Raw genomic sequence first — 12,988 nt, forward strand, 5'->3', positions numbered from 1 at the left:
AGAACAGTCATTATATGTGGCAAAGTAAAGAACACCAATCCCCAAGAAAGAATCCACCAGTCTGTGGTACCTCCAGTTTAAGACAGGCAACAGGACGAAACACTGGTGTGTTAAAGTTTACAGTTAATGAAGTGTGTCAGCTCTGTTGCTCTTATAATTGCCCTCTCCTGGCTGCTTGAAATACTCTATTTGATTTGAAACCTCCCCACTCTCCTAGCTCCTAGGTTGGAGAACGGGGACAGTCAATTTGGCAGCCCAGAAAACATCCATTTGGAAGAACTTGAACATTGCAACTGGAGTTATGACATTTTCTCACTCACAGAGACCAGGCACTGATTTCAGAGGAACTCAGAGACATGCTCACAACAACAGAAGTGGTGTTCAGCCAGCTATTTACATGGTTTGCAAACGCAGATGGTACCTGTGTCTTATGGGAAAGAGCATTGCCAGCTGTCTAAATTTAGCTGCTGAGGCAGACTGGGGGGAGCTTGCTAAGTCCTAAGGATTCCAGGACTTGAAACTCATGCAACTGCCCTGAAAATGGAAGGTACCTTCCACTCTCATTTTTGAAATCAAGCTGCCTTTGAACAGTGTGATCCTCACACAGATTCCATGTAGAGCTGAGACTGCTCCAGTTGCCAAAATGTGCCATTTTCTCCCATTTCCTTCAAGGAAGTCAGAGGGAGGGAAGACCCCTTGGCTGCTCAAAGTGCTGTAGGGATTGTATGGGGCACCATAAACTAGGCAATGTATAAGAAACCAGTGCAGGAGACATGCTCTGCAAGTTCTTGGTAACGGCAAAGGCAGAAGGTAGTACAGGTCTCCAGGGATGCAATAAGGATGTGGGGGATGAGATTCCATGAATGGCAATGGAGGCAAACCACGGCGTTTACCAACGTGTGGAATGGGACACACACAGGCAACCAAGGTAGAGCAAAAAGATTTTGTTGTATGGGGGAGAGATAGGAGAGGCAAACTGAAACAAAGAGGCAACCAGATGTAAGAGAACTTCTTAGTGAGGTGAAGGTTAGGGGGTTCTGCATGTGAAGTCTACCAGCAGCTTGGGGCTATACCTAACTGCTGCTGTTCTTGCATCCAGATTGAGATTTCAACAGAAGCTGGGTGGCAGCTGCTGAGCAATCTATCTGCTTACAGAGCAACCCCAGAGGAGAACAGCAGCTGCCTTATCTCAATCCAGCCTGGAGGCCACTGTCCAAGTACAGCTTCTCCATCCTGGGCAGGGGGTGTGCCAGCTGCCATTCAGCCCAACAAACACAAATGCTGAACAAGCTTGTCCCTTTCAGAGCACCACTCCTGCAGCAGCCTTGAACACCACAATGCCCAGGGTTCAGACATACAACAAAGAGAAGGAGTGGTAGGACAGGAGCGACTTCATCATGAAGAGGTAGTGTAAGGATGGGGTTATATCACCCATATGGCTGTTTTACAGGGCATTTCTATCTCACTTTCTGTCATCACTGCAAGAAGAGACTTTAAATAGTGAAAGTGGTGATGCACCATAACTCTGCCACATGCCTGCCCCACAACAGCACTAAAAAAGAATGGGAATGACAGACAAGGTCCTGCTCACACCAGGGACTTTGTCATCATGGGTGTATCAAGAGGATACTCCTAATGAAAACTGGCATCTGCAGAACTGCACCTGTGTCAGTGCAACCTATTTTCAGTCAACCCCTCTTACCAGAATGTCTCTCCCTGAAAGTGAATGTGTGATGGCATAACCACATTTACCCAGTGCTAGCTTAACCCAAGCATTTACAGTAACATTTTCACAGAAATCATATCTCATTAGCTCCTTCCTGAGGAAAGGAGGCTGAGGAGAGAGCAATAAATTGGAAACATCTCCTGTTCTGCATAGAAAGAAAGTGAAAGGAGCCAAGAGGCCAAGATATAAAAAGATGGCTTTTATATGTATATACAAGTGATGAACATTTGCTCACTGAAGTAGATCATGAGATCCCAGCAACAGCTTCTTGTCCTGATGGCAATGATCTCTCTGAGGGAGTGGCAAATGCTCATTTCCAATTTGGATTCTGAGAACAAGTGCTATGTACAATGGGAAGCAAAAGAAGAGTATCTCCCTAAGGATACAAATCCTGTTCTCGGACCATTCTGATGAACACAGTTTGCCCAAGAGTCTGATGCTGAAAGGGAATTTTACTTCACTAGTGTTGATTCCCACTGGGTTATTCCATCTGAAGAACTAAAAAAATCCTACCAAACATAAAAGGACAAATAACTAGGACAACTAACTTTTCAGCCCACAGCCCCATGATCAACTTTTTATGTCAACAGCCTTCCATCAGTTGGGTTTTTTTGCCAAATGATTTTGGACATATTTACATTTATAATTGCAGTCATTAAATTAAACACAATAAATAAATGCAATATAAATGTAATCTACATAAGGGGTTATTTTATAATTGCACTGCAACTAGTTTCAGTATTAATTTATTGCATTTCCATATATATAAAAAAGACCTCTTGTCACATTTCTTTAATTTGCCAACTGTTCCTCAACAATATGTAGATTCCATAGTCATTAATACAGCATTAGATGAAGATGTTAAAAAAACCCTTTAAACTGACTATTTTTAATACTTTTTGCATAATACTTTACCATCAGGATTCCAGCCATTAGCACCAATTAATTTGTTCAGAATTAAACTGTAAAAGCCATATTGATCATGAAATAAGACTTCCCATAAAATCCAGGTGACAGCAACATGTCCAGTTATTCTGGTATAGAGCCCAAATTTGATGGTTTAACAGGATTGGTTTAGAAACTAATATCCCACTTTACAGAGACTAAACAGCAAAAAATTCAACGTCTTTTAATAATGTATTTCATTGTTTACCACACACTTATGTCTTTAAAATGAGCATCTTGCTTATAGGTTTACCTTTGCTATTTTATCTTCCAGCACTTAGACTCATATCTTTGCCTGGCAAGTTAAAACCCCTCTTACTCTATTCAGGCAGACACACCTAACAGAAATCATGTCACTTTTTAGTTTTGTATCTAATGACAGACTGCATTTCTTCCAGCTTATTCTACAAGGCAGGTTTTACAGAAGCATTCATGTATCGCTTCTTCTCTTTTAGGTTTTGAAAATCTTTTACAAAAATTTCCATACAAGACTTGGTATGTCTGGTAGTGATCTCACCATCACAAAAGATCTCCCTTTGTTCATATCTTCCATTTTCCTGCTGATACACCAAAGAAAAATCTATTTAATTTTTTTTTTTTCTGCAGCAGCATAGTGAGAACTTAGATGCAGCTAATTACTTCACCTAACTGCCACCTCATTTTGGGAGACAGCACCTCCCAGGGCACAGTTTCTCTCATTCTGTACATGTCACTTACATCTTTCACACTCCAAACATGACCTTGTCCCTGTGTGGATGCAATCATTACTTTGAACACAAGCAATTTATCAAGCAATTCAGATCCTTCTCCAGAGCTGGTCTGTCAGTTAGTGTTTTATCAAACCACCCACCTTCTGTCACTGCAAACCTTCTCCTCAGTGATTTCTTTGTTCTTCTTGACAGCCACTAAAGGCATGGAATAGTGCTGAGTTAAGGGCAGGAGGTCAGGAGTCCTAATGAGAAACAGCCCCTCTTGTAAGAGATAGCAACATATAAACATATTTTGTTTGTCAACTTGGCTTTCGATTTATTAATAACTTTAACTGGAAGAATTTTTACTGAAGTCTATATAAATCAACCATCTTTATAAATCAGATTTTTGAACTTAGAAGAGCAGTATCAAGTTTATGTGAGTGGCATTAGATAGATTACTGATCTTTGAAATTTATGTACAGAGCTACCTATTAGCTAGTCATTGTTTTTGTCTGAACAAAAGGCTTAGAATTTATAAATACCCAGTTATCTATTTTGTTTCCTTTTCTGACTGGTGAAACTAAAAATTGTTTGATTTTTCTTTAAAAATAGAACAAGAGTAATTTTAATTCCTAAAACTGACCTTGAAAAGTGAACATCAGGGTTTGGATGCTATGAACAAAAATTATTAAGAGTTACTGATTTAAGTCTAGTGCTTTCACAAATTCCATTTTTTCTGGAATCTGTTCTTCCATTAAAGTATCTATTGAAGATGGAAAAAAAGTAACATCAGAGCAGAGTCTGCTTAAGGAAATCACACCTTCTCATGTCACTTTGAGAAGAGCAAAGCCTTGCTCTTTCTGGTATCTATGCTTGACAAGGGAACTGCGGAATAGGATTTGGCTAGTGGTTAGTTCAACCCAAGTATTTTTGACAATGCCCAGTACCTTTTAAAAAAATAAAGCTTGTGAAAAGATCGCAGGTAAAAAATTTGTCTGAACAGTAAACTGTCCTGTTCACACTTACTCTTGGGGCAAATCAAAAGAAATTGATGTCACTGAATTCAGGAATGACTGTGGGGAGAGTCTGGTCATACCTCTGCTGAATCTTCTCAAGGAGAGTGTGTTGCCTCCCCATCTCCATCCCCGCACCCCTCAGGATGCTTTGTCAGCATGTCAGCCTGTCAGACCATGCCCTGTAGCATGCAGACGCACTGGGCCAGGTCCTAGAACTTCAGAAACACCACCCACCCTGTCTGGGGCTGCACTATCTGGTCTTGCTTATGGGAGGGTGAATCCAATATTAAGGGAGCCTCAGGTAGGGCAGATGTACCTACAGAAAGCACTGCTTGGGAGAAATTGTTCCTTGTAAGCCCACTGGAAACACCCTACCTATGCAGTGATACCTCCATGCCACAACTTCCTTCCAACATCCACACTTACTCCAACCCATTTTCACATCTGTCTGAGCTTTCTGCATGTTTTCTTGCCTGTATCGTATACTTGTATATTTTCTGCACAGTGTTTTACTTTGGACTTGCACTTCCCTAGAGCCCTGAGCACCAGCAATGACCCCTTTTTCCTTCACCTTAATGTCTATACTGCCTGTTCTCCCAGAAGATGAGACCAAAGGCTCATGGCAGTAGAAGACAGTTACTACATTCACCTAACTACAGAAAGTCTTCATACAGTCTGATGTTTTAAACTGCAACTCTACTGAGAAGGGCAATATATTGCTGCAAGCACAGATAATAAGGATAGTTATGACAATTTAAATTTACTTTCACCTCCCTTTTCTTTTGAGATTCACAGTTTTAGCAAAGGGTTTCATGGGCTCTGTATACCAGGAGCTGAGGCCACTTTATTTCTCAAATGAGATCTGTTATCACAGGCATTTCCAAGCAAGGCCGAGAAGCAGGACTGCTCTGCCATTGAAAAGCTGCAGTTGCCTAAAATTTCTGGAATTTAAAAACAGCATAATATACAGCTGGATCAGTAAGAAAATCTTTGCTATCCAACTTGACAGTCAGTGCCTTTTGGGGCAGGTAAGAAAATTTGGAGCAGCTTAGGAGTGGAGAGCAGACAAACAGTCCCACTGTCATGTAACAGAGGCACAGCCAGAGAGACAGAAATGTGTGGTCACTGTATGGAAACCAAACTGCAACAAAAGCAAGAGGATTTCCAAAGCCAAAGCAACAAAGAGATACATGATTGTAACTCCACAAGAGGGACAAACCTGAGGTCCTGCCTCAGGTGAGCTTTGAGTGGGAGTCTGTCTATATCTAGATGGAGTAAAACTGCCTACAGATTCGGCCCAGTGTAAGACACCAACAGAGATGCTTGAATCGATTTGCTGAGGAAGGTAACGCTTGCTGATACCTCCACAGTCTCTCCATTCCAGTCATAACTTGACAATATTTGTTGCTCGATTTCACGTGTTCAGTGAGGCAGCCCTGCACTGCCTACCCCGAGGCTGCAGGATGCGCGAGTGGGTTTTTCAGACGAGCCCTGGCATCCACCTCTTTCACACACCACACGTTCACCATCTGCTGTTCTCATCTTCAGCCTTGCTGCCGCCCCTCGCTCAGGCTGCTGGGAGGTTTAGAAAGGCGGATGTTTTCAGTCTCTGTGGGGTCTGGTTGCAGGGGCTTTGGAAGTTACAGTACCTTAGGCCAGTGTTGTCTGGGATTCAATATTGCATTAAGTGGTGACACACTGTGGGCGGGTGGGATCTATTATTGCATTATGGAGGCTGCTGCTTCCCTGAACAGGCTATGTTTTGTGTGTGAAGCGGGCCCACACCTGCTGGAGCTGGGACCTGGAAATGCGGAGGACGGAAGGCATGAGTCTGTGGTTTCCTGCCGTGAGGGGCATGTGCCTGCGGTGGGGCATGCGCACGGGGCTGCTCTCCGCCGAACGGCTGCGCTGTATGAAAGTGCCACCAACGTGAGGGTAGTGTTCTGTCTCCAGGGTTGAGGAGGAGAAAACGGAGGACGCCAGTCTTCTCAGGGGGCTGTACCTCGGGAGGGAGTGCTGAGAAGGCCTGTCCTCCTCCAACTGAAAAAGACCAAGAAGAGTGGAGGAAAAGGTGTCAGGCAAAGACTTGACTCGCCCCTGGTTTGTGATGCGCATGCTGCGGACATCTTCACTGGCGGATGAAAAATGCTTTTGCTCTACACAGGGCCTTACTTACTGCCCTCTACGGCTATCAGTTCCCAGGGATGCTATGGGCACATGGAAGCCTGTCATTACAGGGGGCCTGCCATGCTCTCCCCAGCCACAGGTGGACCAGAGTGACACCAGCAGTGCCAGGCTCTGCTACTCTGTCCCCTCCTCTGGCTCTTGAGGCCACATGCCTCACCTCTCTGTTTTATTGGCAGTGCTCATCTTGGCATGTCACTAGGCTATTTATATATCCTGCACATAGGTAAGAGTCAAACTCTGAACACATTGGGAAACCACATGAACGATAAAAGGTGAAACAGTGCTAAAATGATTATGTGTATTTGAAAGTGAGAGATTCTCAGGGGCTCTTTTAATGACTCTTATTAAAACTCATTCTAGGAAAAAGCAAGTTTGGGGGCTGTTAGTAGACTTTTCTCACACTTACACTGCTGGCTTCTGATACATTTTTATATTGAATACCTGCAGGGGGAGTGTTAATGCTTCCAGTTTTGGTAAGCAGTGGATAGATAGCAGCTGGACAGGCAGGCAGAGTATAATTCTCCTTTCAGTGAGGAATTCAAAACACAGGACCATAGGAGAACATGAGGAGAAGATGCACTCAGGTTTTTTTTCTGCTTCTGTGATCCTGAGATAGCCAGGAGAGAGAGGAAGTACACCCACTGAAGACAGTTTTTGTCAAGATGAGATTGCAGTCCCTACCTTCCCTTTGTGCTCTGAATGGAAAAGAGAGACATTAGGAGAATGACTTCAGATCTTTACCCTGAAAGTGCTAAGCCCTTTCTTCCCTTTCTACCTCTTTTATGAAACTAGCACTTTCACAAAGGTCAGCAGTCTCAATCTCCAGAACCAGACTTTTTCTTCCTGGAATCTTTTTACCTTTCAAGGGAAGGAAGGGAAAATGGGAAATGAATTCCTTCCCTTGTGCTGCATTTCTTTTCAGGAAGTCTCTGCAGGTGAAATGTGAAAAGGAGATATTGGATTTTCTTTCAGCCAAAACTGCTCTCCTTACCTTACTGGAGATGTTGCCCTTGCACTAGAAAAAGAGCTGAATGCCATCCAGTGTCATCTCTTTCCTGTCACCTTCAATATCTTTGTGGTGCTTTGAGGCAGATATCTTATCTTCAGAAGGGCCTGAGAGCTACTCAGTTCGTGGTTGGCATTAAATGTGAAAAGCAATTATTCACAGTCCTAAATGTACTGCATGTCACTGCATAGATCAGAGTCTCAGATAATAATAATGTAATGCTGTCATACAGAGTATTTGAGAGAGACAAATAAAATCTAGACAGCAGCTCTAATTTCTCGTAAAGACAACCATCTCCTTTTTGTATATACCTCCTGGGTGTGCTATTTGCAAGCTGCACAACTAAGTGTTACTGGAATTTTTATTCCCTGTTTGGGTTCAGCACATTGTATGATTTTCAAGGTACATATCATCCCAATACGGTAAAGACTTCTCAGATCTCAAAGGATCACTCCAGCTCCTCAGAGAGACCTCCTCTACAGCACAGGACCAAGGAACTTGCCCATGCCATGAAGAAGCAATTACAACACCCCATCTCTAAGTGCACTTTGTTATTGCTATCTCCAGGATGAAGCTGAGCTTACAGACATGTCACCTTTTTTCACTGATGCTCTAATGCTGAAATTACTCAATCAATGCTGAAGGGGCTGCCACCCTTTATCCTTTTGCAGCAATCAGGTGCACCACCTTCCATCAGGCTTATTCTACTCTGTTTGGACAGGATCAGTAGGACACTTTGTATGTGAAGTCCCAGAAGAATATGGTATTGATAGAACTCAATATATTTTACAGATATAACACATAATTAAGAATGTCTACTGAGCTTAAGGTTTTGATTGCTATTGCCTGATATATATATATATATATATATATATATATATGTATGTATAAAGAACATATGTGAATTTTACTTCCACTACCACCTTTTTGCTGATCCTTTATTCCTAACACATAGATGGACAGGGACCTTGAATCTAAAGGGTATAAGAGGCCAACTCTATATTCATCCTTCTCCATCAGTTGACAAGCTTCTCTTCTCACGTGGAGGGAAGACAGAGGAGCTGACTGTGAAAGAATCACATCATCTACAACAGGCATCAAAGACAGACCAATGGGAATTACACTGAGTGAGGAGCAATGAGTCTTTCCCTCTGCCAATGCTCATTTCTCACCACTGAGAAATGGTCCTGCACGTCCCCTCAGAGTAGCACACAGATGATGCTGTAGAAGGGAAAGGAAACCAAGACACACAGCACCTTTTCCCCTGCTGCCCTCTCTGGCTTGAGACATGGACAATTTTAAGCAAGTCCACTTTCTCCTGGCTGTGTGAGGAAAGAGGCCGAAGATAGCATCAAGATGACTTTAAACAGTGATTTTAACTACACAGCTGAGGGTGAGGAAAAATATACTAGTGCCTCTTGACACTGGGACTTTTTCTAACAGGTGAACTCTAGGACTGTAAGAATCAGCCTAAGCAAAATGTTCTCTGAACACTGCAGAATATATTCAAGGATAGGTAAAGCAGAGTAAATATCATCTCCCAGTTCAATTTTTCACTTCTCTTCTCGTTTTTCAGATGTGAAATCATTTGGACAGGCACGTTTTAGGCAGGCAAATCCCCAAACATTTTGTACAATGCCAACTGCACTAACGGCAGGGGAGATTAAGAGTCAAGAAATACCTATGAGCGCAGACCTGAGCATAGTCAGAAATAATTTCTAAATCTCATATATGTATGAACACTGACAAGTCTTTTCACTGCAGAAGGCAGCAGTAAGTTGCCATCCCTGTCAAGTATCAGTGAATTTATTCAGCACACTTAAGAACTTGACAGATTTTTAAATTATATTTGAGGTAGGGGTTTAAATTATTTCCAACAGTAACAGTAACCCTATGTCAGGATTAATAGGTAAACAGAAGTGCAGGTTCAATCTTATCTTCCATTCATTCTTTATCTATTTCTATAGCTTTATCTGCACACTGGTGCATAAAGCCCCCGCTGAGTCTTATTAGGATATCCCTGAAATGCACACATTAAAGTAAACCCTTAGAGCTCTGTTAAACAGAGAGATTAAGTGGTGCACAGAGAGAAGGGCTTGAACAGGACATAGTTTCTGTTCTCCCTTTATACCAGGTCTTCCCATGGGATCTATGCTCCACTGCAGCCATTTTCTTGTCATCTGAAACCAGGAGGTACCTAATATGTGAGAGTATTTGGGTCAGAAACTCCCCCAGGCTATTCAGAGCCTCCTCTGTACTTGACTTTCCTGGCAGCAGCATCTGATCATTCAATGCTCCCTCTTACACCCACAGAGTTTTAACGAGGACAGCACTATCTCTCATATTTGAGCTACAATATCTGTCTTCCAAAAGACTGACATATTTGAAGAAACATCTGAGTTCTAAATGAGGATAACTCAGGAAACTAAAGGCTGGTCAGCCTGAAAAGGACATGGAGCAAATCCTCCTGGAAGAAGGCATTTCCAAACATATGAAGAAGAAGAAGGTGCAGTCAACATGGATATATGAAGGGGAAATCACATCTGATGAATCTGAGAGCTTTCTGCACTGAGAGGACTGGGCAGGAGGTTCTTGATCTTGACTTCAGTAAGGCTTCTGACTCTGTCTCCCATAAAATCTTCACAGACAAAAAAAATGAAATATGGGCTAGATAAGTAGATAGTGAATTAGACTGAAAACTGGGTGAGCTCCTGGTCAAAATATTGTGTTTGGAGAAAAAATGTCCAGCCATTAATGGTGTAGCCAGGGGCTGATAATACAGCTACTACTACTTAACAACTTAATCAGTGACCTGAATGATGGGACAGACTGTACCTTCTGCAGATTCACAGATGACATGATTCTGGGAGGAGTGGCTGACACACCAGAAGGCTGTGCTCACATTCAGGGGTGCCTGGACAGGCTGATGAAATGGCAAAAATGAATTTCACTAAGTTCAACAAAGGGAAGTGAGGAGGAACAGAACACACTGTGGGCCACCAGTTTTGGAAGCAATTTGACAGAAAAGTACCTGGAGGTCCTGGTGGACTCTAAACTGAGCACAAGCCAGTGAGGTGCCTTTGTGGCAAAAAGGGCCAACAGCCCCTCAGGATGCACCAGGGGTGCAGCCAGCAGGCTGAGGGAGATGGTCTTTCCCCTCTGCTCAGCACTGCTGAGTGACAGCTGGAGTGCTGTGTTCCAGTTCTGAGCTGCCCGGTACAACAGACACGTGGACATGCTGGAGATAGTCCAGAGAAGGGTCGCAAAAATGATGAAGGGACTGGAAGATCTTTCATTTGAGGAGAGGCTGAGAGAGCTGGGACTGTTTAGACTGGAGAAGAGAATGCTCAGGGGGATTCTTAACAACATTTATAAATACCTGATGGGAAGATGGATCCAGACTCCTCTTAGTGATGTCCACTCAAAGTAAAAGAAGAAAGGAACAGAAATTGAAATACAGGAAATTCCATTTAAACATTTTAAAAAGTTTTTTACCATAACAGTGATTGAACACTGGAACAGGTTGCTCATAGAGGTTGTAGAGTCTTCATCTTCAGAGATAGTTTGACTGGAAACTGTCCTGAGCATCCTGCTCTAGATGGTCCATCTTGGAGCAGAGGGTAGAACTAGATGATCTCTAGAGGTCCCTTCAAACCTCAGGCATGCTGTGATTCTATGACAATCCAGAAGTCACTATCTTTCTGCCATTTACAAGGGATGGCTCATAGACTGGAGCCAGAGAATGGAGAAACAGAAGGAAGCATTAGAGCAGGGATTCCACATTTGCTTTCAGTGAGTACACTACTGACACCAAGGGATGATCACCAGTTTTTGGGACACCAGAATGAGGTTACAAATGGGTACAAAAAAGCCTATGACTTCAGTCATGGTAATTCAGCATTTAGGGAAATTTTTACCTATCTTACAGGCACAGTTCATATTTGAAGATAAGGAAGATTTACTCACCTACATACACACACACACATGCAACTTAATCACAGTTTTACTCAAACCCAGAGAAGCATGAGCATGAGCTACAGGAAACATCTGTCATTGCTAATGAGGCCTTCAGTATTTTCACTAGTTAAGTCCTTAGTCAACTTCTTATTAGTGTCCCAGCCATCTGTCCCTCCATATTTGCTGCACCTAAGGAAAATAGGTTTCTCCTTTCCTTTAGACACCAAGTCCCTTTGAGAGTTAATAGCTGGTTTTGTGACAGTAAATGGAAAAATATGAGTATCACTGCACAACTGCAGTGGTAACTGAAGGATTCAGACATCAAAGGAAGAACAACTAAATCCCAGTCAGATAAAGAAGTCCAGTGTTGGTTTGTGTGTACAAAGCTAGGCCACAGAGTTAATAGAGGGTATTTCAGAACATAGAACAAAAAAAAAAAAAAAAAAGCAGTTTGCTGGAGAACAAAGGCTGCCTAATATATTAGCAGTAATCATCCCCAATCCCATTAATTTACTTATTTTGCCTGCTTTTTAAATGTCATTGTGCAGTGATAAGAAGTTTGTGCTGCACCATATCCAAGTTCCCCAGTCATTTCACATAGGGGTGTATGTGCTCTGGCCAAAAAGGCTTCTCCAGCCTTCTTTAGCCCCACTAAATATGTCAGTAAAGTGTCCCTGCTGCTGTTTACAGCTGGTTCTTCCCAGCTGGCTCTTACCACATTCATTGCATCTTGCAGATCTTGCACTGACCAACCTCCAAAGTACAAACCACAGCAAATTCAGAGACAGACCCTTCTAACTCTGCCAATCTTGCCTTATGCAATTTCTAGACACCTGGAGCACTCAATATATTGGCTTTCTACAGCAAACACCTCTACCTAGGAACCTTGCAGTGGAATGCAGTCTCTATGAGAAGCATGTGCTGCCTCTTTTCCATGCTCAGCAGGATAGCCCCACTCATGCCTGCTGTCAGCATCTCTATCCTTCCTGTAAATGCTGTGGCCTCATACACCTTAGCAAGGAACATCTTGCCAGGTGATTTGAAAAGATTTCCTTCGATTCCTTTTACATAGGTTCTTGTCTCATTCATGGTTTTCTTCTTGTACCTCTTGAGGATCCAGAGAAGAGAAGAATCTGGGCAAGACCTGAACAGAAGGATGTTCTTTTAACATGCTCCAGTCCAGTGAACACTTCCTTGGAGAATAAGCTCAAGAGGGAAGCAGAAATGAAATAACCATCTTCCAGACAGGAACAAGCAGACTGCACAAATGTCTGTCATAGGAGGGTATCACTGTGTACATGACCCAAAACTTGACTGCTCTTTGCTGTGCTTATGGATCCCATGTGCATGAGAGATCTTCATCAACATATAAATACAAAAAGCTCTTAAAGGAACAATTTGATTGTCTCTTGTACTGAACACTCTTGGACAGCCTCCTTCTTAGAAATGAAGATTAGAT

At 42.6% G+C, this 12,988-nt stretch overlaps 1 protein-coding gene across 1 annotated transcript in view; it reads right to left on the bottom strand.

Annotated features, from left to right (window-relative positions):
• Nucleotides 1–12,988, bottom strand: part of TTBK1 (tau tubulin kinase 1) — a 75,718-nt gene that overhangs the window by 13,588 nt on the left and 49,142 nt on the right. The gene's annotated exons all lie outside the window — the stretch shown is intronic.

The sequence above is a fragment of the Zosterops lateralis genome (genome assembly GCF_965231275.1).
Source record: "Zosterops lateralis genome assembly, chromosome: 3".
Taxonomy (NCBI): domain Eukaryota; kingdom Metazoa; phylum Chordata; class Aves; order Passeriformes; family Zosteropidae; genus Zosterops; species Zosterops lateralis.